At 38.5% G+C, this 13,935-nt stretch overlaps 1 protein-coding gene across 1 annotated transcript in view; it reads right to left on the reverse strand.

The window, feature by feature from the left end:
* LOC126362567 (acylamino-acid-releasing enzyme-like) overlaps positions 1–13,935 on the reverse strand; it is a 128,973-nt gene that overhangs the window by 44,496 nt on the left and 70,542 nt on the right. The window lies entirely within an intron of this gene.

The following is a 13,935-nucleotide window of genomic DNA, read 5'->3' on the forward strand; positions in this document are numbered from 1 at the left end:
TAATTCTAATAGACATAAATACAGCTAAAATCTAATAGACATAAATTTTTTGTACTTACTACCTGTGCTGAAACTTTCACTGTAATGAACCATCATATGGCATTAAAACTGAGCAGGACCAAATGGATAAGACAATACTATGAATGTCAAAGAAACAGATTCATGCATCGGTCTAGTGTCCAGTTTAATGTGTCATGAAGTCTTATTTTACTTATTTGCAGAAAATCCCATAACATGACCAATGCCATGAATAATACCACTTTAATCATGTTTTACGGACATTTAACATAACAGTAATAAGATCTTAATTTCTTTATCTTAGATCTACTGTTTCTCCTCATCTCTCAGAACATACAGTGATGAGCCAAAATATTACAACCACTGCCCACCACAATTTTTAGTGCTGCTAGGTGGTGTTACACTTGCGGACATAACATACTAAGGAAAGAATGTAAGCAAAGTAGAGAGAAATGGACGAATGGTTCTTGTGACAATTTTTTATTTTTATTTTTTATTTTATACATCTAACGGATAAGACCAAATTGAGGAGCAAATATCCAAGACCATGGAACACGTCAGTACATGAAATTACAACATAAAAGTAATAACAGATGAAATAAAATGTTTATGAACCCCAAAAAAGACAAGTCGTAAGTTCAAGTAAACATAATCAACAATATAACATAGGAATCGACTTAATTTTTCAGGGAACTCCTTGTCAGAATATCCATGAGGAAACTCTTCAGTTACAATTTGAAAGTGCATGGATTACTGCTAAGATTATTGAACTCTTGTGGTAGCTTATTGAAAATGGTTGCAGCAGTATACTGCACGTTTCTGCACAATAGTCAAGGAATGCAATCCAAATTCAGACTGGATTTCTGCCTAGTATTAACTGAGTGAAAGCTGAGAAACTAATACCAACAAAGAGATTGCGGGGCTGGCCAGTACTTACCTCAGCTCAGTACAGCTGATAGATACACAAAAAAACAACCGAAAATTTACGTTCCTAGCTTTCGGAATAAATGTTCCATCATCAGGGAGAAGAGAGGGGAAAGAAAGGGAAGAAGGGAAAGTGGATTTAGTTAGTTTTGTGTATCTATCAGCTGTACTGAGCTGAGGTAAGTACTTGCCAGCCCCGCTGTCTCTTTGTTAGTATTTGTTTCACATCTTTATATTAGATTTTCCATTAATTACTGAGTGAAAGCTGCTAATTCTTGGGAATAAGTTGATACTGGTAACAAGAAAAGCCAGTAAAGAATATACATATTGAGAGGCCAGTGTCAGAATACCCAGACTAGTGAACAGGACTTGACAAGAGGTTCGCGAACTTGCAACACTTATTGCCCAAACTGCCCATTTCAGAGTCAAAAATATCCTCCAAGTTAGCCCAAAATACAATACCATATGACATAAGCGGATGAAAATAAGCAAAGTAGACTAATTTTTGTGTCGAACGATCGCTTACTTCAGATATCGGTCAAATGTTATAAATGGCAGCATTAAGTCTTTGAACAAGATCCTGAACGTTGGCTTTGCGCAACAGTTTACTATCTACCTTAATGCCTAGGAATTTGAACTGTTCGGTTTCACTAATCATATGCCGATACTGTGAAATCAAAATGATGGGTTTTGTTGAATTGTTTGTTAGAAACTGTAAAAACTGAGTCTCACTGTGATTTAGCATCAGTTGATTTTCTACAAGCCATGAACTTAAGTCATGAACTGCACTATTTGAAACAGAGCCAATATTGCACTTCCCCCATGAACCATGGACCTTGTCGTTGGTGGGGAGGCTTGCGTGCCTCAGCGATACAGATAGCCATACCATAGGTTCAACCACAATGAAGGGGTATCTGTTGAGAGGCCAGACAAATGTATGGTTCCTGAAGGGGAGCACCAGCCTTTTCAGTAGTTGCAAGGGCAACAGTCAGAATGATTGACTGATCTGGCCTTTTAACAATAACCAAAACAGCCTTGCTGTGCTGGTACTGCGAACGGCTGAAAGCAACGGGAAACTACGGCCGTAATTTTTCCCGAGGGCATGCAGCTTTACTGTATGATTAAATGATGATGGCGTCCTCTTGGGAAAATATTCCGGAGGTAAAACAGTCCCCCATTCGGATCTCCGGGCGGGGACTACTCAGGAGGATGCCGTTATCAGGAGAAAGAAAACTGGCGCTCTACGGATCGGAGCATGGAATGTCAGATCCCTTAATCGGGCAGGTAGGTTAGAAAAATTAAAAAGGGAAATTGATAGGTTAAAGTTAGATATAGTGGAAATTAGTGAAGTTCGGTGGCAGGACGAACAAGACTTCTGGTCAGGTGACTACAGGGTTATAAAAACAAAATCACATAGGGGTAATGCAGGAGTAGGTTTAATAATGAATAGGAAAATAGGAATGCGGGTAAGCTACTACAAACAGCATAGTGAATGCATTATTGTGGCCAAGATAGATACAAAGCCCACACCTACTACATTAGTACAAGTTTATATGCCAACTAGCTCTGCAGATGACGAAGAAATTGAAGAAATGTATGATCAAATCAAAGAAATTATTTAGATAGTGAAGGGAGACGAAAATTTAATAGTCATGGATGACTGGAATTTGAGTGTAGGAAAAGGGAGAGAAGGAAACATAGTAGGTGAATATGGACTGGGGCAAAGAAATGAAAGAGGAAGCCGCCTAGTAGAATTTTGCACAGAGCACAACTTAATCATAGCTAACACTTGGTTTCAGAATCATGAAAGGAGGTTGTATACATGGAAGAACCCTGGAGATACTAAAAGGTATCAGATAGATTATATAATGGTAAGACAGAGATTTAGGAACCAGGTTTTAAATTGTAAGACATTTCCAGGGGCAGATGTGGACTATGACCACAATCTATTGGCTATGACCTGTAGATTAAAACTGAAGAAACTGCAAAAAGGTGGAAATTTAAGGAGATGGGACCTGGATAAACTGAAAGAACCAGAGGTTGTAAGAGTTTCAGGGAGAGCATAAGGGAACAATTGACAGGAATGGGGGAAAGAAATACAGTAGAAGAAGAATGGGTAGCTTTGAGGGATGAAGTAGTGAAGGCAGCAGAGGATCAAGTAGGTAAAAAGACTAGGGCTAGTAGAAATCCTTGGGTAACAGAAGAAATATTGAATTTAATTGATGAAAGGAGAAAATATAAAAATGCAGTAAATGAAGCAGGCAAAAACGAATACAGACGTCTCAAAAATGAGATCGACAGGAAGTGCACAATTGCTAAGCAGGGATGGCTAGAGGACAAATGTAAGGATGTAGAGGCTTATCTCACTAGGGGTAAGATAGATACTGCCTACAGGAAAATTAAAGAGACCTTTGGAGATAAGAGAACCACTTGTATGAACATCAAGAGCTCAGATGGAAACCCAGTTGTAAGCAAAGAAGGGAAAGCAGAATGGTGGAAGGAGTATATCCAGCATCTATACAAGGGCGATGTATTTCAGGACAATATTATGGAAATGGAAGAGGATGTAGATGAAGATGAAATGGGAGATACGATACTGCGTGAAGAGTTTGACAGAGCACTGAAAGACCTGAGTCGAAACAAGGCCCCCGGAGTAGACAACATTCCATTGGAACTACTGACCGCCTTGGGAGAGCCAGTCCTGATGAAACTCTACCATCTGGTGAGCAAGATGTATGAGACAGGCGAAATACCCTCAGACTTCAAGACGAATATAATACTTCCAATCCCAAAGAAACCAGCTATTGACAGATGTGAAAATTACCGAACAATCAGTTTAACAAGCCACAGCTGCAAAATACTAACTCGAATTCTTTACAGACGAATGGAAAAACTAGTAGAAGCCGACCTCGGGGAAGATCAGTTTGGATTCCGTAGAAATGTTGGAACACGTTAGGCAATACTGATCCTACGACTTATCTTAGAAGCTAGATTAAGGAAGTGCAAACCTATGTTTCTAGCATTTGTAGACTTAGAGAAAGCTTTTGACAATGTTGACTGGAATACTCTCTTTCAAATTCTGAAGGTGGCAGGGGTAAAATACAGGGAGCGAAAGGCTATTTACAATTTGTACAGAAGCCAGATGGCAGTTACAAGAGTCGAGGGACATGAAAGGGAAGCAGTGGTTGGGAAGGGAGTAAGACAGGGTTGTAGCCTCTCCCCGATGTTATTCAATCTGTATATTGAGCAAGCAGTGAAGGAAAGAAAAGAAATGTTCGGAGTAGGTATTAAAATCCATGGAGAAGAAATAAAAATGTTGAGGTTCGCCGATGACATTGTAATTCTGTCAGAGATAGCAAAGGACTTGGAAGAGCAGTTGAACGGAATGGATAGTGTCTTGAAAGGAGGATATAAGATGAACATCAACAAAGGCAAAACTAGGGTAATGGAATGTAGTCGAATTAAGTCTGGTGATGTTGAGGGAATTAGATTAGGAAATGAGACACTTAAAGTAGTAAAGGAGTTTTGCTATTTGGGGAGCAAAATAACTGATGATGATCGAAGTAGAGAGGATATAAAATGTAGACTGGCAATGGCAAGGAAAGCGTATCTGAAGAAGGGAAATTTGTTAACATTGAGTATAGATTTAAGTGTCAGGAAGTTGTTTCTGAAAGTATTTGTATGGAGTGTAGCCATGTATGGAAGTGAAACGTGGACGATAAATAGTTTGGACAAGAAGAGAATAGAAGCTTTCAAAATGTGGTGCTACAGAAGAATGCTGAAGATTAGTTGGGTAGATCATGTAACAAATGAGGAGGTATTGAATAGGATTGGGGAGAAGAGAAGTTTGTGGCACTACTTGACTAGAAGAAGGGATCGGTTGGTAGGACGTGGCCTGAGGCATCAAGGGATCACAAATTTAGCAATGGAGGTCAGTGTGGAGGATAAAAATCGTAGAGGGAGACCAAGAGATGAATACACTAAGCAGATTCAGAAGGATGTAGGTTGCAGTAGGTACTGGGAGATGGAGAGAAGCTTGCACAGGATAGAGTAGCATGGAGAGCTGCATCAAACCAGTCTCAGGACTGGAGACAACAACAACAACAACCAATATTGCATACAACAGTCTTTACTACCAAACTAGTGTCATCAGCAAACAGAAATATTTTGCAATTACCTGTAATATTAGGGGACATATCATTTATATAAATAAGGAACTTAAGTGGGCCCAACACTGATCCCCGGGGCAGCCCCCATTTGACCATGGCCCACTCCGACACCACATCACAGTCATTCTCAACTGTGCATAATGACCTTTTGCTGTCTGTTGTTACAGTAAGAGGTGAACCAATTGTGAGCTACTCCCCGTATTCAATAATGGTCCAACTTCTGGAGCAATATTTTGTAATCAGCACAATCAAATGCCTTAGTTAAATCAAAAAATATGCCCAGCATTCAAAACATTTTGCTTGATCCAACCAGTACCTCACTGAGAAAAGAAAATACAGCATTTTCAGTTCTTAAACCACATCTAAAGCTGAACTGTATATTTGATAGCAAATTATGTGCTATAAAATGATCAATTGTCCTCAGATACACTTTATCTAACCCTGATGGCATAGAAATAGGTCTAAAATTGTCCCTTTCTCCCTTTTTATAAAGCGGCTTTACTAGTCGTAACTTTTATCATTCAGGAAACTGACCATTCTTAAAGGAAAAATTACAAATATGGCTACGTACAGGGCTAACATGTCTAGCACAGTACTTTAATATTCTGAACCAGAAACTGCAAAATCCACAGACATAGGTGATTTTGACAAAGGGTAGATAGTTAAGGCCTGGCACCTCAAAATGAGCATCACAGAACCAAAAGCGCTGCTCTGTTGTTCACAAGCTGCTGTCATCAGTAGCTATAGAAAGTGGTTGAAAGATGGTGAAATCACAAGTATGTGACAAGGTATTGGTTGTTCATACCATATAGCATACAGTGGAGGTTGGAGCCTAGCACACACTGTAAATCAGGATACGTAGCAATCTGTGGCAGATCTGATGACAGAGTACAATGCTAGTTCAGGCTTGTGTGTTTTGGAGCACACTGTCCATATATTGAATATATGGGCCCACAACAGACAACCTCTGTGTGTTCCCCATGTTGACCCAACAACACTGTCTATTATGATTGTAACGAGCATGGGATCACTGTTACTGGTACCATGGATCAATGGAAACCTGTCTCCTGGTTGGATGAACTATGTTTCTTGTTATACCAGGTCGATCGTCATGTCCCGATAGGCCATCATCCTGCCAAACAACTGCTCAAAATATGTATTGTGTCCATGCAGACCATCTGCAACCGTTCATGCTTAATGTTTTCCTCAATGGTGATGGGATCTTACGTTAAGGTAACTGCCCACATCAAAAGGCCAGAATGTACCACAGTGATTTTAGCAGAACAGTAGTGAACTCATATCATCATCGTCTTTGTCACAAAATTCACCTGATCAGAACCCGATGGGAAACATCTGGGGCACTATCAGGTGACAGCTCCATGCCCACAACAAAATTAATTTCGTGACCTGTGCCTGACGTTTGGTGCTGCATGCCACTAGAGACCTACCAAGGACTTGTCAAATGTATGCCAAACTGCTGAATTATGTTTCTACAGCGGAGCAACACATTATTAAGCATAATATTTGCACCTTCAATGTACCTTACATTCTAGGTGTCGGCTGCAAACTATTATAATTATGCCTTCAGGAAACTGATAGGTTTCATTGCATTTAATTAAACTACAGTGTCAGGTTAGAGATAGTTGGGAGTCATTCCACTCAAATCCAACTGAAAGGATTGTGAGGCAACCAATAACTTGGCTCAGAAATTTGGCCAAAAACAGGGAATAATTAAAACAGTATAAGGGTTTGAATCTCATTGCCTGTATTCTGATCAAAATTAAATCCTTTTGGCTCTGAAAACTGAAAAAATCTTTAAAGAATACAGAGCTCTCTTTCCATAGTTCAGTGTTTCTTGAATACTGGTACTACTACATTACTGGAACAAATAACCGTCAAAACTATTTAGTCGATAACCTTCATGCAGCTTAAAAGTCTTTTTCTTAAAAGTAAGTGAACAATCCTTTCTTGCATCATTTTTCATTGACTGACTGTGAAGCACTCTCAAGAAATTTAAAACATGCAAATGTGACAATATCACTATAGATGCAATTGTTCACTAACCTAACGGTTTCTATTAAACTATTGCCAACTTTACTATAAAGATGGAGCAACATTGACAGATGTAGACAAACTTTCTAGGTGTTCCTCAGGAAAGTACTTTGGGACCCTCACTATTCATGTTGTACATTAACTATCTTGCAGGCAATATTAACAGCAACCTCTAACTTTTCATAGATGATGAAGTTTTGGAGTACTGCTTTAAAAAAGCTACATTAATATTCAGTCTGATCTTGACAAAATTTAAAAGTTGTGCACAGAAATGTAAAATGGTGCATGCCACAAAACGAAAAAACATACTATCCTATGACTACAATATAATTTAGTCACAAATGGAATAAAAAACTCATACAAATACCTGGATGAAACAATACGAAGAGATATAAAATGGCACAATCACATTGGCTCATCATACAATGCAAGCAGAGAAATATGCCCCTGACCACAGCCTAATGACCATAACCAGTCTTGTGCACAGAGTTCCAATGAAGCTCACAATTTGCAGGATTGTCTTCAGAACAGATCGTGTGTCCTTGGTGCTGAGTCAAGTAGAAAGACTGGACCAGCGACTTAGAAGGTTCTGTGACAAGCTATGGTGGGACTTCCTGGAATTGGGCCATAGGATTGAGCTCTGCAGAGTCCCCATAAAAGGGTCAGGTGTGCACTACACATCAGAGGCTGCTACCATGGTAGTTCACTGTGTGAGGGGTGCAAACAAGAATTTTTTTAGATTAGGAAACTCTCCATCCAATGCTGATAACAATCTCTGTAGGAAACCCAGAAGTATCAGTGTCAGATCGAAAGATCTGAGTGGTTAACTGTCAAAGCATTTGCAACAAAGTGCCCGAGTTTGAAGCGCTCATGAAAAGCAGTGAAGCTCATCTGAAATTGATAGCACTGAGATTTTGGGGGAAAATTTAAGTGTATATCAAACAGGTAGGCAAATGGGAAATGGAGGTGGTGTATCTGTCACAGTAGACAAGAAATTGAAATCCACCGAGACAGAAATTAAAGCTGCACATGAGATTGTTTGGGCAAGACTCAGTATCAGGGGTCAGCATAAAATAACTGGATCCTTCTATCGCCCACCAGACTCATCTCATAATGTAACCGAAATCTTTAGAGAAAATCTCAATTCACTTGTACATCCCCACTTATACTTTAATCACTGACACCCTGTGAAACATTACTAAATGCCTTGTCTGTGAACTACCTAGAACAGATAGTTAGTAACCCCACTCATGAGGAAAATATATAAGATCTAATGGCAAATATATAAGATCTAATGGCAATAAATCGACCTGACCTCTTTGAGGATGTTCATATTGAAACTACTATCAGTGAGCATACCAGGGTTGTGGCAACAATGATTAACAAAGGACAACTAAAACAAGCACAAATATATATATGTTCAGTAATAAGGTAAAAACATTAATATCTCAATCAGGGACTTGGAACTTTCAACACACGGTAGGAGAATGTAGAAGAACCATGGCTCAAGTTTAAAAGAGTAGTTAACAGTGCACTGAATACACATGAACCCTGTAGAACAGTTCATAATGGGGGGACCCACCATGGTACAGTGTAACTGTAAAGAAACTTCTAAAAATACAAAGACTACTGCACAATTGGTGTAAAACAAAGTTTAGGACTATAGATAGGGAGATGCTCAATGAAATGCATTTGGTTGTCATAAAAGCAATGTGTAAAGCACACAATGACTACTGTAGCAGATTACTGTCAAATGATCTTTCACAAAAACTAAAGAAATTCTGGTTGTATGTAAAGGCTGTTAGTGGTACTGAAGTTAAGTGTCCAGTCCCTAGTGAATGAGACAGAAAAAAAACTGAAATTAAAGTTAGCAAAGCAAAAGCTGAAATACTTAACTATGTTTTAAAAGGTTCCTTTACAAAGGAAAACCCAGGAGAATTGTCTCAATTTAAAGTATTACAGTCAAGGGTGTTGAGAAACAGCTGAAATTATCAAAATATACAAAGGAAAACCCTGGAGTATTGTCCCAATTTAATCCTTGTACCACTGAAAAGATGAATGAAATAAGTATTACAGTCAGTGGTGTTGAGAAACAGCTGAAATAATCGAAATTGAACAAAGTTCCAGGCCCGAAGTAAGCCCATTCAGATTCTACTCTGAATTTGCAGCTGAGTTAGCTGCTCTTCTAACTATAATCTATTGTATAGCCCTCAAACAAAAAACCATCCCCAGTAGTTGGTAAAAGCACAGCCACACGCATCTACAAAAAGGGTAGTAAAAGTGAGCCACAAAACTACCACTGAACACCTTTCACATCAATTTGTTGTCGAATCTTGGAACATATTCTGAGCTTAAACATAATGAGGTATCTTGAACAGAACGACCTCCTCAAAGCCAATCAGCATGTATTCCGAAAACATCAGTCATGTGAAATTCAACTCAAACTGTTCTCACATGACATACCGAAAGCTTTTTGGACCAAGGCAGTCAGGCCAAATAGTATTGATTTCCAAAAAGCATTTGACTCAGTAGCACACCTACCTTTATTGTCAGAAGTTCAATCACATGGAGCATCATGTGAAATATATGATGGGATTGATGACTTTTTGGGTAGGTAGGATGCAGCATGTTATCCTAGATGGAGAGTCATTGTCACATGTAGAAGTAACTTCAGGTGGGCCCCAGGGAAATGTGTTGCGACCCTTGCTGTTAATGTTTTATATAATGACCTTACAGGCAACGTTAATAGTAAAATCAGGCATTTTGCAAATGATGCAGTTATCTATAGCGAAGTACTATCTGAAGGAAGCTGCCTAAATATTCAGTCAGACCTTGATAAGATTTCAAAGTGGTTCAAAGATTGGCAACTTGTTTTAAATCTTCAAAAATGTAAAATTGCACACTCCACAAAACAGGGCGAGGGGGGGGGGGGGGGGGGGCGGAGGAGACTATAGTATCACTGAGTTTCTGCTGCAATCAACCAACTCATATCAATATCAATGAAATGATCACATAGTCTCAGTCACGGATAAAGCAGGTGGCAGACTTCAATTTATTGGTAGAATACTGGGGAAATGCGATCAGTCTACAAAGGATATTGCCTACAAATTGCTCATGTGAACCATTCTAGGATATGCTCACGTGTTCGAGACCCACACCAAATAGGACCACAGCACAGGACACTGAAGGTATATGCAGAAACACAAATGGTCACAGGTTTGTTTGACCCATAGGAGTGTGTCATGGGGATGCAGAGTGTGTCACGGGGATAAACTGAACTAGCCGACACTTTGAGATAGTTTCATGAACCAGCTTTAAAAAATGAATATAGGAATTCAACTTTCTGCATAACACTCTCATAGGGATCTCGAGGACAAGATTAGATTAATTACAGTGCACACAGAAACATTTTAACCATTCTTCCTGTGCTCGATATGTGAATTTAATGGGAAGAAGCCCTAATAACTAGCACAGCACTCTTCATAGCACTTTTCAGAGCATGAATGTAGACGTAGATAAAGAATAAGAAACACACTTTCATTATAAAATTGTTTCTTACAAACATCGCATACTACTTCAGTGCAAAATTCGCAATTTCCCTGAACCAATTTTTGTTGTTTCTGTGAGAAAATTTTATTTCATTAGTTTTCATTGCCACAAAGGGAATTATCTGAGTTGCCATGTAACTTATTTGTGATTATTCCGAGTTCAGCTCGGATTTGCATTTTCATCAACAATTCTTTAAGCTATGACCTCTTGCTGTGTCTGGAAATTCTTTCATTATCATCTTTTCATCACCATTATGCACCCTGCCTTGTCATCGTGCAATAACCACAAAAAGTATATGAGAAATCCGAGCAGAAACATACTCTGACTGTCACCTTTTGGAATGTTATATCAATACATATTGGTAGCAATGATGCATCATGTTTCAAATCAGTCACACTTCACACTAAGGTCAATGCTTATTTCACTGAAATAAGTAAACAAAAACTGAAGTCTGAATATACCACGCAGATACACAAAATTTGCCTTTTTAAATATGTGTCTGTGTTTAAAAAAAAGAAATTAAATTTAAAAAAAAAAACACCACCTTTACCTTTTTGTGAATGCCAGTCCATTGCACTCACAATCACGCAAAGTGCAAAGAGAAATGGATCAGGAACCCAAAAAAACACAAACAACAACAAAGGTTCCCAAGATAGGTGGGCACACTGAGGGCAACCTGTATTGAGTAACAAACCCTGCAACAGTTAAATCCAGTTCTTCTGCTATGCTTTCGTGACTCCACAATGACCTTTCGTGACTCCACAATGATTCACGTCTGAAGCAGAATCTCTGAGTAATTTGTAACAAAATAACACAGAACTCCACTTGTTTCCAACTCCCCACAAAGTATCTAAAAATTCTGTGAGATTCCCTACATTTTTCTAGTATATTACATTTTCCCGAGAATTCCCAATTTTCCAGGTTTCCCAGACAAGACCCTAAAAAATGCTGATATTGCTAAGAAACTATTTGTCATGGCCCACTTGATTTTGTCCTTACACTACCAGGTGTTTCGTTTCAACTGACCAACTCACTGGCAGTGTCCTACAGTTAACTACAAACATATTCTTGTCCTCCACAGGACATTGTTACGTATAAGGTCAAACACAAAATAAATTAAACTGTTATTGGAAATTTGTATACTAACCAAGCTGAATTAATGACTGTCACCTTGAAATTTTAAGTCGCACATCTACATTCACTACTTCAATATTCACAACATTGCAGAACACATTTTCAACAAACTGTTCATCCATTGCCACCAAGTCAATTATTTTCCCCCCTGAAACTTGCAACAGTGCAAAAACACAGGTCAACGTCAAAACAATCTAGAATTAACACAAGATCATAAATAGAACCTTAGTAATGTGAGCTGCCTCCTTTCTTAGGTTTCAAAGTAGTCCACTACAAAATCATCAAACGAGAAGACTAAGCCACAGCCTACACTGAACAACTTTAACATGTCCAGCGAAAGTGAAGATTCAACTTAATATGTGGACAAGAAAAAAAAATTCCCAGGTTTGCTGGCTAAAAATGCAGGTTTCCTCAAATGAAAATATGCTTTTTCCCAGGTGAAAATATGCTATACCTCCAGTGAAAGCATATTCTTTCCATGTTAAATGATAATATTCTTTCTCTCCGAGCTGTAAAACTCTCCAGCCAATGACAGCAGACATTCAGGGCATAGGACATATGGTGCAGGCAGCCAATAGGAAGATCACTGTTAAGTAGCGTAAACACACATACAGAAAAAGTATATGGTTTAAATTAAGTAGCTAGGAGAAAAGCTAAGCTTTCACATATCATATTGGTCACCATAATTCTTTTGCTGTCCCCCCCCCTCCGAGGATGTAGTTATGCAGGATCCTAAGCCCATAGCTTAAAGTGCAGTAGCACAATATTTCCAACAAACATGATTATAAATTTCACTGCTGTGCAACAAAAATTTTGTGGGTTACCTGGCTGAATACATGTTCAGTCAAGCACTTCGACTTTTAAATATAAAAGCCAGGTACTTGTGACATTGCTCAAGCACTCACTTTGCACTGTTTTTGAAGGATATTTATACCTTTTGGCATCATCATTGCATAATTTGTAATTTAGGAAAGAACTAGAATAAATATGGAAAAGTAACCTTGATACTTTGTCTTTTTTAGGGGGTGTTACCCTTTAAGATCAAACAAGTATGTGCCAGTAACATTTTAAATAATGGCATAAAGGGCTGATCTTCTGGGCCTCAAATTTTTACAAGTGGCTGGTCCTCATTTGATTTAAGAAATTCATCACACACACACACACACACACACACACACACACACACACACATTCTCACCCACAACATTAATTCATCTTGCATAAAAGGAAATTTACTTTCAAAGCAACACTTCTCAGACAATCATTCATAATATTTTCCTGCAATCTGTCAGAAATGAAAATAGTTGTCATGCTCATAAAAACAAGGCCCACAAGAAAGACACATCACAAGCAGTTTGTTGTTATGAATTATTGTATAGTCTTTGACACATTTTGCTATCAGCAGAAGCTTGTGTGTGCACTGTGTTTGTTGTTGTAAATGGTGTACTTTCTTTGCAACTAAAGTTTTAGTTCAGTCTTATTCCCTCATTTATGTTTTATTGCTGCAGCATTATTCTGCAGTAGTAGGTTAAAGTAAAATTCTTTGTTAGAGTATCAGCTGTTACCAGTCAAAATTACAAACATTTAACTGAAAACTAAAACAATGGAAAATTCTCAGAATTCTAAAATATTCCCGACTTTTTCCCGAATTTCTCCCAGATGAAGAAATTATCAACTCTTTCCTTAATTTTCCGGTTTTCTGGGGTGTATACATCCTGCTGATGTACTTGTACACCTGGCCAACCTTGGCCTGGTTTGTTCACTGTATCAATGATACGACTGACATGTTCCTGGATAAGTAAGAGGACTATATTTTTTAAGGATTAATTTTTAATTGACCCTAGGACGCCTGGGGGGGGGGGGGGAGGGGGGGTTGCTGAACACATAATTTTTTTATGTCCCCTGCTTTTGCCCAAGTAACTTTCATACTATATATTCCCTTTGAGTTATTGTTTGTTGGCTATTTTATGAAACGTTAGTATCAATATATTTTATAGAAAATTCCTGCTTTGAAAGAAAAAATACATAAACTTATTATGGATCCAACAAACACAACACCCCCCCCCCCCCCCCCCCTTAGGCTTCCATG

This window comes from Schistocerca gregaria, chromosome 1, assembly GCF_023897955.1.
Source record: "Schistocerca gregaria isolate iqSchGreg1 chromosome 1, iqSchGreg1.2, whole genome shotgun sequence".
Classification (NCBI taxonomy): domain Eukaryota; kingdom Metazoa; phylum Arthropoda; class Insecta; order Orthoptera; family Acrididae; genus Schistocerca; species Schistocerca gregaria.